Raw genomic sequence first — 21851 nt, 5'->3', positions numbered from 1 at the left:
TCCAAAATTGCTTTGAATGTCTACATTAAGATAGCCCTGACCAGAAAAATGGGCCCTCCAGCAAAACAGGGATCAAAGTAAGGAGGGATTAGTAAATCCTCCTGGATAACAAGGTAGTTAAGGTCAAATTTTAGCCTGTCAAAAGTTTGCATTTGTAGTGAAACTGGGCAAAAAAACAGTCTCTTTTCTATATGTTCCAGACGGTGGTATCTGTGATTTGAACCTCTGTAATGCAGCCTTAAGCTCCATAATCAGAAAAAAAACCTCACCTCAAAATAAACTGAAACTATATAGTCATATATGAAAACAGAGCACCCAAGCAAACATCTTTTTGATCAGAAATTGCCTGTGCCTCAGTTCCCTATGGATGAGCCACCCTTTCATCTCACAGGACCTGGTGGGTACCAGGTAGTGCTGGTTGAAGTCTCAGGTACTTTGGGGTGGTCGTGTCACCACAGCCAGTTTTGCTTTAACAAAACACTGTCTACAGGTATTTAGGATCACTCAGGAGTGATCTGTTTGTGCTCAGTTATATAATGGGCAAAGTACCTGTTGGCACCTCTTCTAGTTGTTTCTAAAGGGTAAGGTGATCTAAACTCAAAGAAGATACTGAGAGCCCTGTGGAGAGGGGGTGACTGGCAATTGTCTGGAAGCTCAATCTGTTTTTGGGGGACTCTTATTTCCATAAGCCAAAAATCAGCTCCATCAGGCTGCTGTCCATCCAGGGTAAAGTGGACCTTATCCTAAATTTTATAATGAAAAACACAACTATATTGCTCCATAATTATTATTGCTCAATACCGGAAATAATAAAGTTTTCACACTATTTGTTTAGTTGTGATGTTTTCATACCATCCAAGGACAACAGTGTCCTGCCTCTTGCAGTAAAGCTTGAGCCTGCACAAGGGTTAAGAGTTTTCTTGTAGGCATTCGTCTCACTTTGTCTCCCAGCACAGGGCTGAGCTGGTTTTGCATATGTTGCTGAGTATTCTTGTCACTTTTTCCTTATCAGTGGTTTACCCTTTTCTGGCACTGGTATTTTGTGTAGTTAGTTGTGAGCACAGCTGCTTTGGTCTTTACTCTTCACTTAAAAAGGAAAGCAGCTCCTTTACTGTTTATACTGTCTCTCCAAGGACAGTTTTCATCCTGTAGTGATATTTATTTAAGGAATATAAAATAATTGGAATTTCCTCACCTGTAACTATGAACATAGCTTTTTCTTTTCAGTGTCTTCTGCAGATACAGCACTAGAAGCACTATTCGAGGTTAAACAGGGTTTTGTCAAGTAACTCTCCAAAATTAATGAACTATCAGACCAATACTATACCTACAGTTTGGTGCTTTTCAAGTCAGACTGGTCCCCATACTAGAGACTGTAAGGAGCACTGCAGTGAAATCCATTTTGCTCAGCAAGTGCAGGATCACAGTGCAGTCAGAGTGGGAGGAGAATGGAGATCCTGGTGGTGCCAGTGCGACAGATGAGCCCACCAACTGTCTCCAACCTCAAGCCAGGAGGGAGCCACACTATGGGGTGGGACCTATGGTTCTGTCCCTGACTTTTTGACAGGCACTAATATGGGGTCTCTCCTTGGCCCTAACAGGGATCATGTCTGGACCATGGTTATGCTGGGAGCTCTCTTTTAGTACTAAACTGTAATTAAAACAAGACCTTTTCAGTAACTGTGGGTGCCAACAATAATATACAGCTTTACAGAGGTATATCTTTAAATGCACATTGCAAATAGGAGCTGCAAATATTTCTTTAGGATGGGTACATTTGAGATCCAGGGTAGCCTCCCTTACTGTTTTCTGCAAAACCATTTTCTGTCTGGTATATATTCAGAGGCAGATACCCACCATGGAAAACAGCAGCTAAAACAGTCTGTTGCTGTTGAAAGCAACAAAAGACATGCAGAGAAGTATGTCAAGAAATCTGAACTACAGTTGTTACTTCCTGCACAGCCTATAATTAGATACCAGGGCAGTATCTTAAACATACTTAAGATACAAGCCAGGATGCTTTTTGCTTATTTTCCCAACTCTGCATTCCCACCTGTGCTCTTTGTCTTGTTGCTTGCCAGCTTTCTGGTAAAGCAAAGATCTGTGGCTGATATTTGCTAGGAACCATTGTGAAAAATATTTGCTGCAAAACAAAATGCTATTCATTTGTTTTCTCCAGATAAGTGCTGAGAACAGTAAGGTTTAATTTCCTGCCTCTCCACTTTCCTGACTTGTCTTGTTAACCTCAATTTATTTTTTCTCCTCCTTCTGTAAGAGAGCTCTACAAACCACGGTGTCATTTCAACACTTATTTTTCATTCTGATGCCTGGTTTTGGAAAACATCAAGTTAAATATTCTACATTTTCAGAAAGAAAAGATCTCTTTTTTAGATGTCTAAGTTCTCTCTGAGAAGCTTGACTTTAGGCAGCCAGTTTTGGATATGATGGCCCTAGAAAAGTGCTCCTTAGACTCTTATGTCTGAGTGATGACCATGGCCTTTTTTTGAGGTCAAGGAACACATCCAGTATTCCAGAGCATGTTTTCAGTCCCTCTCTTTAAGCCCTCAATAGGGAAGACCCAGAAGGTGTGTGTTGGCAAAAGTGGCTCCTTAGTGCACACCACATTGGCACTGCATTTACAAATGATGGCAAAGGGAGAGTCTGGCTGAAAAATGCATGTACCTGCCTATCCCCAGCTGGGTTGCTGGCGTGAAAGTGCCTTGGGAAGTCAATACAAGAAGTGACATATTACCAAGCTGGTGAGGGTAAAATGGCATCAAGACTTAGAGACAACCACTTGGGAAAGCAGAGGGAGACCTGTAGCTGGGTTGACTTAGACACATTTCAGTCTTTGCTCTATGCCCATGACAGCTTGGCCAAGTCCACTCCAAGGAGCTGTTGAATGCACTCTGAGACACACTGTCATGGTGCCATTCCCAAATGAAAACTTTTGCCCAGCTCCAGCACTAAGTTGGGCTTTGTTACCATGACCAAGAGCACTTGAATGGCAGTAAAAGCATGTGCCTTCTGCTATGCCTGGTGACAAGTCACTAGGCCATGTTCCTTGACTTTGTTTCTGTGTAGCAAAGTACTGGGTCTATGGTACCAAACAAACCAGGGGTGGATTTAACCTGTCATTCAAGACTCTGATCAAAGATGAGTTTGTTAGCTTTGGGTATACTTAACAGGTAACAGTCAAGAGGCAAAGTCTTGAGCTATCTTTTCATCTCACTGTTACCCTACCCAGCAAAACTTGTGTTGTTTCTCTTAGAAGACTGAAATTTCTAGAGACACTAAACTAAAACCATCTGTTAACTGCCAAGATTTCCCTACCAGACACATACATCTAACGCATTACTGAATGTGACCATATATGTAATTTTTTAACTACTGGACGAAGCTAAAATAAGTGTGGTACTTAATTCAGGTGCTCCTGAACTATCACAGAATAGAAAAATATAGCAGTGAATACTCATTTGGATGAAAAAATGAGCTTCTTTTAATGTCTAGTAAAGGTTTTAATTGAATGGGGAAAGACAGAATTAGAAAAGCCTAAAACATTGTCCTGTTATTTCCTGCTGTCTCATTTTAATGAACTTCTTTTGTATGTGTTAATAAAAGTTTCTTATTCTCACATAAAAATCCTTACTCTATTTGCAATTACGCTTTCTCTAGCCATTTCTTTATTATACCAGTTTCTCTTTTCCGAGATTAGTTTGGGTGAAGGATGAGAAATACTGTCAATTATCAGCTTTTAGTGCTGAGACTATAGGCAGCCCTTCCTGTGGAACACTTCCAAATGAAGACCAACATCCTGCATGTGTTAATGCTGAGGAGATGTTATAGGCATCTAAATAAGTAACTGCACTGTCCTCTTTGCTCACTGCTGAGGGCTGTCCCTGTGCAAGTGCCTAAGGCATCTCCATGAGGCATGGGATGACCCTAGCTCCCCACCAGTCCCTGCATCACTCCTACAAGGGTGCTCTAGGTCCTGATGTAGAGGACTTTTACCTCCTTTAGAGTTCTACTGTAAAATCCATACAGAACAAGAGAGTTTTGTCTTCCTGACATAGGATGTTAACACTGAGCATGCTTACTTTCATCCCCTGCTGCCTATCTTTCATTGCCAACCTCAAGATCCTCCTTCAGGTGATTTTCCCTTCCTCTCCTCACTTTCCCACTCTCTGCAGCAGCTGACTGCTCCCACTATTGCCATAACAACAAGCAGCAGTTTAGCTATGCTCAATAGCCCATGGCAGAGGTCACCATCCTCCATTTGAGAAGGGAAAAAAATGAACTGAAGCACTTAGTGTTTTACAGACACTTCGTTATCTTCTACAAAGGGAGAGAAGATCAGTGCTAATAACCTTCTTCCACACTGCTACTATCACTTGGAAAACTCATTATCAGATACAGCTTCTAGGGACATGTGTATGTCCTTCTATATGCTGATGGGAAGATTCCCCCATAAGGGTCTGTGCTACAAGGAGTAAGGAACCTCTGCAAGTTCCTGCCACAGCTGTGGAAACACAGTGGATTGTCCTCCCTGCCTAGGCTTCTAATCATCATGCTGCAGCCATCTTTTAATCCATACTTTCTGGAAAGCCTGTTTCAATGTTTTACTCTCTTGGTAAGGAAATGTTTCCTAGTATCACAGTTCCCACAGCCAGGGTCCTCCAACTCAGAGGACCAGGCAAGCCTAAGGTCTAACAGCACTATTAAACACTGGGCAATAAAAAAAAAGCAAGCACTGAATGCCTCTGCACTTACTTCATCACTGTTTGCCTGGTGGATCCCTTCTCTTCCTAGACATCCTTAATCCTTATAAAAAGTCCTCTGGGTAAGTGAATTAGGCTGGTGTTACCTCAGTTCTCCCACCATAAAACAGAAGTAAGAATATTTCTCTTCCTCCAAGTATGGCTACAAGGGGAGAGGCATGCTGTGAAGCATTTGAACACTGGAGCAATGGCAGGGTGCAGGCTACATGTCTAATGCAATAGATGCCGATGTGTCCGCTGTGATGAAGCAGTTGTGGTGCTGCCCATAGGAGCATCTGGGTAAAACCAGAATAAATTCTGATGACACCTCGTGGCATGCTGTATCAGTAACGTGGCTTTTGTTGGAGCACCATCACCAGGCTCTGGGAGTGGCTATTTTTATGAAATACATTAATTCATACATCACTTCCCTGCTGGAGTTTAAATGACATAAGGATACAGAGCATGGAAGAAATCTGTGCTGCCGAGTGACCCAAAGATATATGGGGCTACCTAGACGCTCAGGTGGAAAACAGGAGAATAATGGCACCTATTTTGCAAGGTATTTGACTTATGGGCCTATAACTCTGAAATCTTGGCAAATATGTTCCAGAATGAGTTTGAAATATGACAAATTTACTGCACACTAAGCATTCTTCCCCAGATGAAAGCAGGGGGGCTTTCTACACCTCCTTTTTCCCCCTCCTACCATTCATCACCAAGTGGAGAAAAGTCAGAAGCTCCAAAGCACGCTGAAAGAAATATGATCTTGACACCAGGTTTTACACCTCAATCTACCCCTTATTTCAGCAAAGGCTGCTTTACACTATCAGCCTATCCATCAGTCCAATTCACATGATGGAGGAGGCAAAGAGAAGGGAAGAGAGTGGGTGTCAAGAAAGGTCTGTTTCAGAAGAGGTGTCAAGGAGGAGGGATTTTCACAGACTGGTTTGTAACTGTGGAGGAGGGTCACTGCTGGTTGGGAGCTGAAGTGACACTCCTATTAATCAAAACCATAGGAGAGGTAGTCCATCTCCTTTTCCTGCTGCTACTACCACTGGCTCCTTACAGAAGCTTCAAACGCTGTTCTGTGTTCCAGGGATTGTACCCAACCAAGCTATGCGCATCTTGAAAGAAGAAAGATCTGTTCTGGGAGACAGCTCAGGAAGGTGGTCTGGAAAAGCTCTGTGAAGGGATTTAGAGATGGAACCACTATAGATAACTTTTAGGAAATGGGAACTAGTAAAAGTAAAATGTGAGGTCATAGGGAGGGGAACAAAGTGAAAAGGTAAGTACAGGAAGAGTGAAGATTTGTTTGCTCTGAATTCATGAAATATTTTGCCTGTACATAGCCAAAAGGCTATAAAGTTCATAGTCAAAAGACTATAAAGTTTCAGTCTGAACTTGGTTTTAATGCTTATTATTTCTTCCCTGGGAAGAAGAGACCTTTGTAGCTTGACAGAAGAAATAAAGCAGTCTACCAGAAAACAAGTGAGGCATGAACTGCTGTAAGAACAAGGGGAGATCTGTTTACCAGGCAGGATGAAAACAAGAGTAATTAGCTTACCAACAGACAGAGACTACTTCATCAAAAGGCAACATGATGCACAGAAGACCTTTGCTGATGGACACATAGGAAACTATTTCAAGGAGGTTAAATTTGAACTCAGCTAACAACAATTTAATGATGCTCTGTCATTAGTAATTCAGATAGCTGTTACAGAAGACCTCACCTGCATTTTCCAAACTTTTCCAGTCCATTTTATTATTCATAAAGTATTCATGTGGCCCTTTGCAGTGAACCCCAGGCTGGCTGGGTATTCTACTGTTAATGAGCACTCTGTTCAGACTTACTGTGGGTGGGAGGTGGCCTTAGGCAGTCACAAATGCAATTCTGTGATCTGTAAAAGGGTTTTTTTTTGCTGAAAAAGAAGTGTGGATGAAGGTCAAAACTCAGGTCAGGATGTAGAAGAGGCTGTCACTTCTGATCCACTGACATAGTGTGTGACTCTCAGTAAAGCATGATCTCTGCATGTGTTCATTTCAAAAGCTGAAATAATGGTAACAGCTACTTACTTCAAAAGGCTGCTGTCATGACTAATCACAAAAATGTTTATAGAACACTATCAAATTCTCGGGCAGACTACGTCAGAGGAATGCAAAGTATTGTTTACAATTGCAGAGAAAAAAAACCTATATTAAAAACATCAAGGTTGCAAACTGAAGCATTTGAAATCTGGGAAATGCCAAAATTAAGGTTGTTAGTGAATTCCTAGTTTGGCTTCTCTGTCTGCATGTGTTACACTGCAATTCTGACATGTATATTTCATATATATATGGCAGCTGCAGAGCAAATGTTCTTCCTTTATCAGTGTATACACAGAAGGAAACATGTACATACAAAGGCAAAAGATTCCTTGAGGGGATGGGAGTGGAGTTGGCCAAAAACCTAAATAGCTGTCTACCTGGAAGTCTTCTGCTGACAAAGAATCAAATATTTAGAGGTGTGTGATAAAACATGATGCTGGAAGTATCCGTCCTGGTATTTTTTTCAACATCTTTGTCACTGACATGGACAGTGGGATTGAGTGCGCCCTCAGCAAGTTTGCCGATGACACCAAGCTGTGTGGTTCGGTTGATACGCTGGAGGGAAGGAATGCCATCCAGAGGGACCTTGACACGCTTGTGAGGTGGGCTGATGCCAACCTCATGAGGTTTAATCATGGCAAGTGCAAGGTCCTGCACCTGGGTCAGAGCAATCCCAGGTGCAGCTACAGGTTGGGCAGAGAAGAGATTCAGAGCAGCCCTGCAGAGAAGGACTTGGCATGCTGGTCGATGAAAAAATGAACATGAGCCGGCTTCAGTGTGCGCTTGCAGCCCAGAAAGCCAACCGTATCCTGGGCTGCATCAAAAGCAGCGTGACCAGCAGGTCGAAGGAGGTGATCCTGCCCCTCTGCTCTGCTCTTGTGAGACCTCACCTGGAGCATTGTGTGCAGTTCTGGTGCCCTCAACATAAAAAGGACATGGAACTGTTGGAACTAGTCCAGAGGAGGGCCACGAGGATGATCAGGGGACTGGAGCACCTCCTGTATGAAGACAGGCTGAGGAAGTTGGGGCTGTTCAGACTGGAGAAGTGAAGGCTGCGTGGAGACCTCATAGCAGCCTTCCAGTATCTGAAGGGGGCCTATAGGGATGCTGGGGAGGGACTCTTCATTAGGGACTGTAGTGATAGGACAAGGGGTAACGGGTTAAAACTTAAACAGGGGAAGTTTAGATTGGATATAAGGAAGAAGTTCTTTCCTGTAAGGGTGGTGAGGCACTGGAATGGGTTGCCCAGGGAGGTTGTGAATGCTCCATCCCTGGCAGTGTTCAAGGCCAGGTTGGACGAAGCCTTGGTTGACATGGTTTAGTGTGAGGAGTCCCTGCCCATGGCAGGGGGGTTGGAACTGGATGACCTTAAGGTCCTTTCCAACCCTAACTATTCTATGATTCTATACCTTACACCAATGGAAAGCAATGCATCATACAGTAGTGTCACTGACAATGATTGATTAGCACTTGACCCTTCAATTTTTCTTAAATTTTATTTTTAATTAACTCATTCTGCTGTTGCTTTTCCTTCTATTTGATCAGGTTTTGCCATGCCTGTGACATGACTGCTGCTTTTCAGTTTCTACATCACTTTTCTTGTTCCTCTCCCTTCATCTCTTCTGATAGTCCTTCCTCCTTTCCTCTTTGCTTTTTCCTCACACAGTTCCGTTTCTTCTTCAGAACCCAGTCTTTCTCCTCTCTTTTCCTCACTTATAGTTAATCTGCTGCGTTATCTCTGCAAGAGCCCCTTTTATGACCTTCCAGTTCCCCAGCCCAACACATTCAGATGATAAAAAATTTCTCTGGCAAAAATTGTGGCAACAGATTGGCATGACTTTGAGTACAAACTGCACTGTGGAATTGAGAAGTAATCAAAAATAAGAGAGAAAAACCAAGAGGTAGCAGAGGTCAGGAGGGTTTGCAGATACCACAGAGCTCAAGGAAGCATGTCCCTGCAATCCTGGCAGTTGTGTAGCCTGTATGGCTGGGTGGCAGAGCGTGCAAAAGGTGGTTGCCCAAAGCTTTGCCTTTTCTTCCTCCTCAGTATGATTTCAGTATGGAGTCACCCAAAAGAAACTTAGGCTCTTAGAGAAGAAATACAATTCAAAGTTGAGTGCGTAGTGAGCAAACGTGATGGGAAATACTGCAGGGGAAATGAAATTTCAAAGAGAGAAATGGGTTAATAATAAACCTGTCAGATGTGGGCAAATTTTTCATGTCAGTTAAGCTGGCGATAGGTCTATTTGGTTTCACTGGAGTTACAACACTGTACATGACATGAGAATTTTCCTGCAGTATTTTAAATATTATGCCCCTTTTCCTCCCTGCTCTCCCTACAGCATGAAAGTGTCTGTCTAAAGGACAGAAGTCACATTTGCACGACCCAAATAACAGAATTCAAAGTGTGCTAATGATCCAAGCTGTTGCATTTGGCATTTTGAAAGGGCAATGCTAGGATCTGAGATTATGGCCACAAAGACAGATATAAGCAAATCAAATTCTCACAAATATTCCCATACAGCCCACTAACTTGAATTACAATGTTTCTAGGGGTGACATTTAGCTAACTATAGCATTTCGAGCAGAAGGACATAGCTTCCTAAGATGAGTTTTTCTTTGGCTTCCTGAAATAATGTGGTTTCCCAGGACAGGGTAATAGAGCCCTGTGATAAATGAAGTGGGAAACTCAGTTAAAAACATCAGTTTTTCTCACATAGGATTAAACATCCCTTTTTTTTTTTGTCTCATTGAAGTGTACTGGCCTTCTTGCAGCCCGAGAAATCAGGCTGTGTTTGAGATGAAACACTGATTACTTTGGGCCACTCATGGAAATATCCAGGAACGACAATGCAATTTAGATTCATAGCCTGTCTTACCTCAACTTACTCAAGGCATGCAAGTCACAGGAGAGCATCACAAAGCATATTTACACTTCCAGGCTTATAGGCCCTTCAGCCAAGCCCACTGAAGAACTCTTCTATTTCAAGCATGAGTAAAATTTCTGTCAATTGCACCAGATAACCATGTCTGTGCTATAATACAATTTTCTTTGGGCTGGCTGTACAGACAGGAATTAGTTCATTTGGCTTGTTGAAAATCCTGACTGACTCAGATCCCCCTGGAGCATCACACCAATAACCTGTGTAAAACATGTTGCAGCCACTGCAGACACTTTAAACCTGCAGCCTTATGGTGTTTGCAGATAATCCAATCAATGTAGATGTAAATGATGTAAAGAGCTTTGACCTGAAGAGGTGTACTGTCCCTGTGCCAAGAAGCATGTAAGAGAGACTGATAAGTAGAGGAATTGAACCTAATTCCCTCTCTTTCAGGGAGGAAACTGAGACAAAGCCCAGCAAAGACTTCCCTGGAACTTGCCCCGCCATAAACAGGGATCTTGCATCTTGACACATGTCAACACCTCCTGAACTCTCTTCCTCCCTAAGTGTTCCCTTATTCCCACAATAAAGGCTCCAGGCTAGCTGTTCTCAAAGAACTTGACTGACAAAACTTGATCTTAACTCTTTGTTTCCACCACAAGCTGCAGCAACACAAATTCCCCTGGGTACCTCATCCCAGAAATTTCCTCCTCATCCTGGCACAGAACTCTCTAAAGGTGACAGGGACGGGACTACCCCTAGTGGGTACAGTTTTCAGAGATGGCTTAATGTCAGAAGAGCTTTTAACCTCTGGCCTGAACAGAAGGGCAGTGGATGAAGTAGAATGCTCTGTGTACTGTGGGGCATAAGCTTACAAGTTCTGAAGTCCATTTGGCCATTTCCATGGTCAAGAGTGGGCTTCCCAAGTTACCAGTCAATGCCAAATGCAACAGCTTGGATCATTAGCACACTTCGAATTCTGTTATTTGGGTCATGCAAATGTGACTCCTGTCCATTAGACAGACACTTCCATGCTGTAGGGAGAGCAGCACACTCCCAGGGGAACAGCTGTTCACTCCTTGGGTCTTTTGCTAAGAATGCCTCTTGGATAACCTTATCCCCAACCATAATGTCAGTCTGACATATTACTTAGCCTCCTTCAAGTGTTTCCAATGCGTCCTCAGAGATTTCTCTCTACCTCATACAGACTTTCACCTTGTTCGGATTATTAAACCTGTTGTAACTGCTCTGAGGTACTCAGGAAGGTGACTGATATTTTCCAGGAGTCTCTAGTGGCCGAACAGTGGCTGTAATTAACCATTTCTTGTTTTTCCTCCTTCCCCCTGTCACTCTCACTTGCAGAGTGCAGGCAGCAATGCACATCATAAGCAGGTGGCCCTCCAGATGAAATGGTTCTCTTTGCTGAAAACAAAAATGAAAACCAGCTCAAAATGCAGCAGAAAACAGGCAGATAGAGTTTCAAATAGAAACAAAAAATCATTATACTAATGATTTCCCCAAATGAGTTATTTTCTGCTCCCCAAGGAACAGTTGTTTTCAGACTAGATTAGCATCACTCTACTGCTGACCCTTCAGAGTAAAGTTTCAGGGCAGGAGCTTCTCAAGTTCTACATGATTTACCATCTGTATTTTTGTTGTTGTTGCCAATCATCTTGAGTGCAAAACAACACTGAGCAAACTACTGATTCCTGCTTGTTAGTCATGAGAGCGATCTTCCACCTGATTGCCCAGGCATCCACATCAAAGGATGCTTGGCTGAGAGCAGTGCATCTTAATTTGGGGAACTTGAGACTAAGGGCCATGTTCTTTGTTGCTGTTATGTCTCCAAGGACCATCAGCTTATGTCCAGCACAGGGTAATGTCCCAAGTACTCAGGGAAAGAGATAAATTCTATTTCTCTTTCTCAGCTGGCAGGAACAGGATCCAAGCCACTGAGAAGCAATGTTATTGTATAGAATAAAGGCCCAGGGTAGGCTCTACTCCATGATACTAGTCTGGAAATTTGCTCTACCACAGAAGCATCACTGTCAATCACAACAAGAACTTACTACCATAACAGATAATTTATCAGACTGTAAAGCATTTGCAAGAATATCTCAGTTTTCTGTATAGTCAAACACAGACACTAAAGGATGTAGTAGATTATCTGAGGCTACTGCAGTGCCAGGTCTGGAAGCCAGGTGGTTTCATGCCCACATTCGTGGTTTCTGCTTCCCTTTGCAGGATTTTCCTTACAACTGGAAGATACATGGGGCACCTCCTCCCAGCTCATTTAAGGTGGCTGACCTGTGTCGCACTTCAGTGCTTCATGGCAATCCTCTCAGCGAGAGGTACTTAACAGTGACTTTGTACCTGTACCTGTCCAACTCCATCATCCTGGACTCTGCTGATACATCTTACCTGCCTGTGAGCTCCATCTGAATTAGATCTAGGTACTTGGTCCCAGACAGCAAGGCCTTCACCTACAGTGGTTCTTTCCCTGTTGAGCATCCTTCGCAATCTTTTGTCAGTAGTGTCTTGAGACCTTTTTCAGCTTCTTTTCATCCCCTGCTCTTCCCCTAGGTTTTTGCTTCTTGGCCCAATTTTGCAGGCTATCGTCACCAAAGGTGTTTGTTTATTTTGGTGCTAAATGCTATGTCTATTGCACCAGCACTTCTGGTGCAATATCAAGAATGTCTATTGCTTGTCTTCGATGAGTGATGCCTACCCTTTTTTCATGGCTACTCTTGCCTTCTCCCAGTGTTTGGTTGCTCTGCCTGCCAAAGGTATTTGCAGTGTTTCACTGGGGAGACTCTGGGAGTCAAATTGAAGAAGGAACTGAGGCAGCAGCGTTATCTGGCTCTGAAGTGTAAGTATGGCAGGAAATAATTTCCAGCCAGCCTTTCCCCCCATGCTCTTTTTTGACTTCCTTATCTCCAGCAATAAAAGCTTATGCAACTCATCAGACAGCAGCATAAGCTCTTCTGGTGTAGGAATATAGCGATGGGTGAAGGCAAAACTGAAACAGTTCCTGGGACACTAGCTTGGCTGTTGTTGCTCTGTGAGATTGGAACAATTCATTAAAAAGCCACTTCTTTCCATTCTGCACTCCTGAAATCTGGCTTCTCTTCACTCCTGTATCTTGGTCAAGTGATGCTGATTCTCCCACGAAGATACCAGCTCTCCAAGGGGAAGACTGCAAAGTGCAATGTGTGCAATCTGATACAGGAGACCACTAAAGACTTAAGGTTGCTGGGGCTGTGAGCTTTGGTCTCTTTTAATGCAATGCTACTAAAAACAATGTGCCTGTGTCCATCAGGGAATAATGCCCCAGAAACTTATGCAAGAGCAGAAAGAAAGTCATTAACCGGTACACCAAAAGTCAATAAAACTGAAAGAAAGCTCTTTCAGCTTCCTGACTGCCTCCAAAGGGATCCTGCCCTGTTTATTCAGTATTTTACACTGCAATTGCTAGCTGACTTGTTAAAAACACAAGCTAGCATTTTCAGGGAGTTACTAACACAGTGGGTAATGACATCCCTTACAGAGAGAGGCAATAACTCTTTTACTGAGAGAGAGAAGAAGAACACAAGGCCAAAGCTACACCCACAGGCGAAAAAAAAAGTGGAACAAAGTGTTAAATACACTTTGAAGTTGGACCCTACCCAGCTTCCAGCAGAAAAGCAGGAAAGCAGAACCACCCGTTGGTCTTCATATCATACAGAGGGAAGGAGAGGCTGTGTGAGAATGGCAAGAAACCCGTCGAAGTCCCAAAAAGCCCAGCACACCCGGGCACCCAGCATCACCCACCGGAGCAGCAGCCAGCAGAGGGCAATGCCAGTCCATGCACAGGCCGCCTCACTCCCAAAGGCAAGAGGGGTGTCCTTGATTGCCAGCCTGCATCCCCACACTGTCTGCAATCTGTGAATTAATTAGGGTGTTTCCTGTTGCAGATTTGTGGCACTCTCGTCCTGCTTGTGGTCCCTCTTTCACTGATACAGCCCCCAACAGCTCTACGTGCCACAGTGTGGGGAAACAGGGACCTATAATGTGCCTGTCTGACCCATTCAGTACAGACAATTTTTATTTTATGAGGCTCGCAGACCATGCAATTGGCTTTCCTGAATCATTTGCTATGCAAAAAGTTTTGAGTTATTATCTACCATCTTTCAGCTAGAAGATGGGGAGATGATAAGCAGTTTTGTGCTGCATGGTTTTGCTGTCTCTTTAGAGTATGCCTGATTAAGCCTTTGGACTGTGCAGCTTGACATCATTCAGAAAGATGCCAAGCAGAACTGAAGTCTCAATTAACAGGGTGCAGGACAGAGGTGGGTGCTAACTTACCCACCTAGGAGCTACAGTCCCGGGTCATTCTTTCAGGCTATTGCCTTCCCCATCAGTTGTTTCCAAAAGTAAAGCACTCAAGTTTTGAGCTGTTGTAAGAGTTTTCATGCATTAAATGATAATAAAATACTGCCTGCCTATGACCATGAACTTCAGGTCATGGCAATACAGAGTAGTTTATGTAGTGGCAGGAGCAAAGCACAGCTAAGGGCAGGAGAGCTGGTGTGCAGAAAAAGCCAGAGAGTGCCTGGGCTTGCTAGGCTTCCAGAAAGGGTTGAGATTGAGGTGCCAACAGGGAAGCAATTCAGGCAGATGCTTGGGCAAAGCAGGGCTGTGATGGGTAGGTGATTACAGGAATTTCTCTATAGGATAGATGAGCTTGCATGGAGGATATGCACTACTGTGAAGAGCCTAGCTCTATAACCTCCTCTTAGACACAAGGCCTCTATGGTTAGGTACCCCTGAAGTCTTCTCTGCTCTATCTGCTCCTCACAGAGCAAGAGCTCCATCCAGTCCCTAACCAGCTTGGGTGCCCTCCTCTCAACTCACTCCAGTTTGTCAGTGTCCAGGCCCAAAACTGAATGCAGTATTTCAGGTGGACCACCACCCTGCCCACCATTGCATTGACCTGCCCAGCTGCCATCACCAGGTTTTTGTGTCACCTGAGAACATGATGAATACACACCTTGCCACATCCTCCAAGTCACTGATAAAGATGCTAAACAGCAGTGCCAGAAAAGACTCCTGCACTATTCCACTTGTTTCTGGCTTCCAGGTGAAGTATGATCCATTAACCACTTCATTGTTCCTCTCCAGAAAGGCTGGCACACAGCAGTGGGAACTTCCTATCCCCAGGTGTCTGGTGAGAATGTGGGACAAGCCCTTTACAGGTTTCCTTCCTCCCACTTCCTTACCTTTCTCTCCAGTCTCTTCTGTGCAGTAAAGGGAAAGCAATCAGGCTGAAGGAGCTTAATAATCCATTGGTAAGGCCCGAGTTGGTTTTTTTTTTCCTTTTGTGTGGAGCAGCCTGGAGGTGATAACGTTTAGAAACCCTTCACCCATGTTGAATATGAGCTTTAATAGAGCTGAGGCTTTTCAGCTGGTTGGAGAGTTTTTTTGGAGTTACTGACACATTTACAAGCCACTTAACCTCAACCTACTTCAGCTAACTCAGTTCTAAAATGGGCTACGCCCTGTTTTCTGCATCACAGGACTCGGTACATGGAGGATGGATGTTCAGGGGACACTGAGCATTACAGCCTTTAGTGTAGGGCTTCAGTATCTGCTTCTCATCTTGATCCCATCTCCTGAACTCCACAGATAGGGTAAGTACAGGAATAAAAGTACCTACAAAGGACAATCCTGGCAGCCATCAGACCACTGCTTCCTTATCAAGAGAAGGATAAGCCTTCAATCAAAGACAGGCAGAAAATATAGCATGGCAGCTCTGCCCCGAAAGGAGGGATCCAGTCACACATTTCTCATTTCATCACATTGCATGCACATATATATCTCTACACCTTTCTCTTCTAGTCAAAGACAAGCAAAGATGTGACACAGGGTGAAATATTTTCCTTTTCAATAACTAAATGTTCCTGTGCCTTCAGCTCTGCAACAGCTTGTAAAGCAAACTACACTGAGCATTAGAATCAGCAGTAAAATTCCATCTGATTCCCTCTCCCGACCCCCTCCCCCAAACAGCTGGGTTAAAAATCTTTGATTAACAAGTTTTCACTGACATACTAATCACTTTTCTTAATCAAAGGAATGAACCATCCAATTTAAATCTGTTTTTCATGAAACAAACCTTTCACAAAGATTCAGGTGTGATAAATAATCACCAGATTCAAGACACTGAGCTGAAAGGGGCCCCCACTGTATGGTTCTTGCCTTTCCTGTCAAGTCAGAGACATGAAGGGAGAAGTCACCCAACCCAGGGTCAGGGCTGTGAATGCTAATTGCTGTGTGTGGAAGGGCAGATAAACTGCCAGGCCTCTGATGTGTTTTGTTGCAGCTGAGGAGCACTGCAGCAGAAGGACTTTTACAGGCTCCAGCTGAAAATTAAACACCCTGTTGTTATTTTAAGGAACATTAAAAGTTAAGGTCCTATACCTCACACTTAACCGGAATGAGCAGAGCTGGTGGATTGATTCTATTGCTCAGAATAAACCTGCCCTCGCTGCAGGGGGAAACACAACAAAATTAAGCCAGGCCATGCATAGGCAGATGCTCTATAGCAAGGTGATTCCCTGTCAGAAGAAAGCTCAGATCCATGAACCTGTTCAAGTACAGTACCAAACACCCTGCTGTGATGGAAAGCAGAAGTATGATAATGTTGTGTTAATGGATTCACTGCGTGGGGACATAGTGATGTGGATTTGTAGCTCTGCTGCCTCCCAGGTAACCCTGAGGAAGCCACTGAGCCTCACTGGAATAACCTGAGATTTCCCTCTCTGCCAGCCTGAGGCACCTCAGAGGGACATTGGGCAAATAGTCCCTTCTGTGAGGCAGCAACTTGTAGAGAGCAAGGGGATATCTGCCATGGCAGTTCTTGATAGGCTGAGAAAGTTGGGGCTCTTCAGCCTGGAGAAGGCTGCGTGGAGACCTCATAGCAGCTTTCCAGTATCTGAAGGGGGCCTATAGGGATGCTGGGGAGGGACTCTTCATTAGGGACTGTAGTGACAGGAAAAGGGGTAATGGGTTAAAACTTAAACAGGGGAAGTTTAGGTTGGATATAAGGAGGAAGTTCTTTACTGTAGGGGTAGTGAGGCACTGGAATGGGTTGCCCAGGGAAGTTGTGAATGCTCCATCCCTGGCAGTGTTCAAGACCAGGCTGGATGAAGCCTTGGTTGACATGGTTTAGTGTGAGGAGTCCCTGCCCATGGCAGGGGGGTTGGAACTGGATGATCTTAAGGTCCTTTCCAACCCTAACTATTCTATGACTCTATGATTCTACTCTCCCCACACTTGAAGTGGCCTGTGGTTTGCAGGCTTCCAGCCTACCCATATGAAAGCCACAGCCTCGCTACCTGAAGAGCCACTGCATAATGGAAAAATACGAAGAGAAGTCAAGAAAGGCTGAAGACAAGCATCACTAAAACAAGAGCTGAGCTCCAAGGAGGAATGTTACTTCAGGACTGAGAATGGGCAGTATTGGATTTTCTTAAATTCTTAATAGATAAAAAAATAAATGCTGTCACTATGAAGTGCCATTTCAAGTCCTTGAAAGCTGTCTGATGTTTGATGGAGCAGTGTGGCAGCCTTCTGAGCTGTGATGCTTATTCCCCTATTAAAGTAATTTTGGAACCAAGCTGACCAATACATGTTACTGGAGCATCTCATGTTTGCTTTCCTTTAGCTGAGCCTTTGAGGACTGAGTTTCCTTGCAGAAGCATGTAAAGACATCTATATAGGACAATCCAGGTGATTCCCAAAGATACACAAAGAACAAAACTTTCTGAGTTTTTTATAGGATTTCCCATCAAGAGATTGTTTCTTTCACCTGTTACATACATTGCTCAAGCTGAGTAGGCAATGAGCAGGTACATGCTCCCCCAGCACTGAGAAAGTCTTTAATCAGCTGAAGAAGAAACAAAGACTTGGGTCTCTCTAGGAGCAGTGCTGAGACTAACAGGGTGAAAGCAGGTGGGCTGCTCCCTGAAAACAAGCTGAAAGAGCTATTCTCAGAAAGAAATACATGGGAGTCCTCAAGTGAAAGAATAATCCAAGGGCATGTTAAAGGAAAGGCAACTCTATATTGATGTCTCACACTTGTCTATGCAGTTCAGGAAAGAGGAACAATAGCTTCTAAGAACTGTTGTTATGCCCTGAAGCAGAGGATGAACTGAACCCATTAGATTTGTTCATCTTTCTCCCCGGTGGTCACTTCAAAACAGAGTCTTTTGTTTAAAAAAATTATGTAGAGCACTTATAATTGCAAAATTAACCTTCAAAATCAGAACCAAGCATAAATGAAGATGATGTATCAGCAAAAGCCTGAAATGAGAGCTCTGAGAGGTTGCTGCCATTTACCACCTGAAATTTCCAGCTCTGGAGACAAACTAGGGGGTGAATGTTAGCAAAATACTATTTCTCTCCTGGTATACAAAGGCTATTTAGCGACCAACTGATGCTACAGGTTTCACCACATTTGGGTTAGTACAACTGCCACCCTTTTTTGGCTTTGAATGAATACGCTATGCTCTTATTTATATTGAAATACGGAATTACCAAGACTAAAGCTTTCAGAATCTTCCAGTGCCTGGGCTATGTAATCCAAATTTTGACATGTGAATTAGATCTCGATTCTTCTTTGCCCCTCAGACACTGGGTATCTTACAGGTACATTGACCATAAAGGGCATGCGATTCATATTACCATCATGTAAGAGTTATTCCTGACATATAATTTGGGTGGGGAGAGAAAGGAGGGGTATTGTAGACTGCTATTGTATGATAGGAAAGTGAAGAATGGTAGCCAGATTTGGTCTGTGGAAACCAGAGACAAAAAAAGATCAAGTGCCAAACTAGGGAGATAACCCTCACTTATGCCATTTTAACAGATAAATCTGTGGAAGAGCTCTTGTTTCAAGGCCAGGCTGGATGGGGCATTGAGCAACCTGTTCTGCTGGAAGGTATCCCTCTTCATGGCAGGGGGGTTATAACTATATGATCTTTAAGGTCCCTTCCAACATGAACCATTCTGCAATTCCCAGACTAACACCTGGTTCTTGAACTGCATAACATACCCTGAGGCAGCACACACACACGCTTATCCCCCATCTATTTGAATGATCTGGTCACTAGCTAACTCTTCTTTTAAAACAGCTTGAAGGTAAACGTGGCTACACAAAGACCACTGGGAATCATATAGAGAGCCTGTAGGAGAGTAGGTACGGAAGTGGGTAATGCCCCATCACTACTTCAGCCTTAGGAACTCAATTTGCCCCCTTTTGTTGAAACATAACTTCTGACCCCAAGGTAATCTGCCCTACTGCATCTGTCCTGGAGGATTAATATTTGACATAAATCCTAAAGGAAGCACTGTTCTTTGTTACCAATTTGTCAGAGGTGGATGGATAGGAAGCTTTGTGAGTAATATGGAAATAGCATCGACAGAGCATCCCTTCTGAGAGCCTGATTATTGAAAATCAGCTGCTATTTACACAGTTAATGCCATTCACTTCTTGCACCTGCTCAAACATTCATTTCCCAGTACAAGCCAGCTTTGCCTTGCTGCAAAGAAAGGGAGCTTAAGGGAGCTACACCTGCAGGTTTTTTCTTTCTTTTTCTCCAATGATTGCAGAGTTCAGCTTATAAAACTCCCACTTGCATATTTCCACTCCTTCATCTTTTTCTGTGAATTCTTTTCTACCTATTTATATGTATATATACTTCTCCAAGTATTTATGTTTCTGATAATGAATCCAAAGTTCATTTTTTCTAAGTCTTCTTGGACTCCCAGCCTGTTCCTGCACCACACAAAATCCATTTGAATCCATGTAATTGTTGGAACTTGATGATCTTAAGGTCCTTTCTAACCCTAACTATTCTATGATTCTAAATTCAGCTAGCCTCCCAATTTACACTAGTTTTTGTTCATATTCTATGCAGTATTTAAGAGAGACTCCATAACCCACATTCAGGGACATGCTATTCTTTATGATATCCCTACAAATGAATATCTGTGCTGTCACCCCAGCAAACATGCTCTTATAGCAGACTTTACTTTGAACTTTGGTTAAAAGAAAAACCCCAAAACCCAAACACAAAGGATTATACAGTTGACCTGTGTCCCCACTCTTACATCCCATCTCCTTTCTTGATAATGAAGTTCTGTAGAGAAGCCTTTGGCCACCAAGTGAAAAGGAAGGAGGGAGGAAGAGAGCTATAGTCCTATGGTTCCAGTTATTAGTGCTAAAGGATGTATCAGCTGTGAGATTATGGGAGGTGCAATTGCAGCTCTGAGCACCTGAGAAACCTGTCAGCGAGGGTTAATTAACAGCAAAGTGAAGGCTTTTGGGTTTTGCATCGTATTTTCCTGTTACCAAGTGAAGGACTTCTGTGTAATGGAAAATCCATGCTTCCATCTGGCACATAAAGCATTTGCAATGCTAACCTGTTAGCTGGATTTGCTTCCATGCTGTTGGTGTCATTCCTCTTCCATCTGCTTGTTGTCATACTCTAAACACGAACTGAACAAACTCCCCTCATCTACTAAAGTCTTATCTTTGATTACAAAAAGACAACAGCAGGAAGAAGGTCAAGTAGAGCAGATAAACATATGATTAACACTGAGCAGATAATGACTCACCTGTCTGCAGTGGAAACAGCCTTGTACTGATGTGTCCAATTGACCCAGGGTTGGTGGAATAAACCAGATTAAAGGGAATGACAATGCAAAATCAAATAGTAATAAAAAGCTCAAAGATGAAAACAAAACAGTCCATGACCTCTCTTTGTTTCTGTCTGAAGGAACAACAGCCGGAAACTGAAAACCAGCTCCTGAAACCAGCACATGTCAAGTCAGGGACTGGAAAGGAATTAAGAGGATTATTTCACAATTTTATTGCAAACTGAAAACTAAATTTTCTCCTTTTTCTTTTTTTTTCAATATTTACAAGCCATTGGTTGTGCACACAATCTAAACAGCATTTTCCCAGATAAAACTGTCACCTAGAAAACTTACACATGGACTGAAGCATATGGGTAAACTAAGTGGTTTGTGCTAAATGCAAGTTGCCTCAGTCTCACCCAGGAGGGAGAGGTGCTTGGGAGATGGAGCAGCACAAGGAAAGACACATCTTCCTTTTTCCTTTCCTGAAACATTACTTAAGGATCTTTCCCCAACCCTGGGAGAGAAGCAAAAGAGTTCAGTATTAGTTCAATTACAAGTCCAGCCAGTCAGATAATGTACTGACAGGGTGGTAAGCTGAAGATTCAAAACCCTTCAGTGCCACAAACCTTGCAAGAAAATTACAGGCCTTGTTTCATGCATGGTTCACCCTAAAGCTGAACAATCCCCGTTGTCTCCTGGAGAATGTAGAATCGCCTTGGTCATGACAGGAAGGGAATGAAGTTTGAGTCTCAAGAAGAAACACACATGAACACTGTTGTTGTGTTTTGTTCCGATTTTTTCTTTGGCCCTTCTTTCTCATGGATTTTTTACCTGCACTTTTGGAAAAGTGATGGCTGGCACATTGCAAATGCTGCCTCTGCTCTTGGCAGAGATGCACAGTGATAATGCAGTGCAACAAACACTGCACAACTTGACCCGCAATGCCAAGGGTATTATTTTAATGACCATTGTGAAGCCCACAGCTTTATGCTGAGAATGAGTGCTCTCCTGGCTGTTAACACAGGCTGTCTGCCACAACGTGTATCACAATCTCCAGAATCCACAAACCATTTCCCTCCCATGTCTGTGGATGGTTGTTTTCAAGTCTGTCAGCTAATATTGAGTATACAGCATCACAGCAATTTCTGCTTAGCTTCCAAGGGATTTTGACACCTGCAATCTTAACTGAATAGGTGGTAGCTCTCAAACTGATGCTCACTAGCCCAGTTTGTCTCCCATGTTACTTTGGGCAGGTGTACACCTGAGGGACTCATGTGAGGACCATCAGCACTGTAACCTTTTCTGGTAGTCAGAGAGCAAAGGGTCATGTAGGGTTTAGGTGAACAGAAATATATTCTGCAGAAGTCCTGCTCATGCTGTCGACTATCAAAGGAAATTAACAGGACCAAGTCCAATGCTGTGGGTTTCAGAGAGCTGTTACATT

General features: G+C 43.3%; 1 protein-coding gene across 1 annotated transcript in view; it reads right to left on the bottom strand.

The window, feature by feature from the left end:
* SYN3 (synapsin III) overlaps positions 1–19961 on the bottom strand; it is a 256004-nt gene extending 236043 nt beyond the window's left edge. The window contains exon 1 of the mRNA XM_061445081.1: positions 19877–19961. The gene's annotated coding sequence lies outside the window, so the exon portion shown is untranslated. The remainder of the gene's footprint in view (positions 1–19876) is intronic.
* Between the last annotated feature and the right edge of the window lie 1890 nt (positions 19962–21851).

The sequence above is a fragment of the Pezoporus flaviventris genome, unplaced genomic scaffold, assembly GCF_033815535.1.
Source record: "Pezoporus flaviventris isolate CSIRO_AGI_PZ_B2104156 unplaced genomic scaffold, CSIRO_AGI_Pfla_v1 ptg000002l, whole genome shotgun sequence".
NCBI classification, from domain to species: domain Eukaryota; kingdom Metazoa; phylum Chordata; class Aves; order Psittaciformes; family Psittacidae; genus Pezoporus; species Pezoporus flaviventris.
The sequence above is the reverse complement of the archived record's forward strand: the minus strand, read 5'-3'. Positions and strand labels throughout refer to the sequence as shown.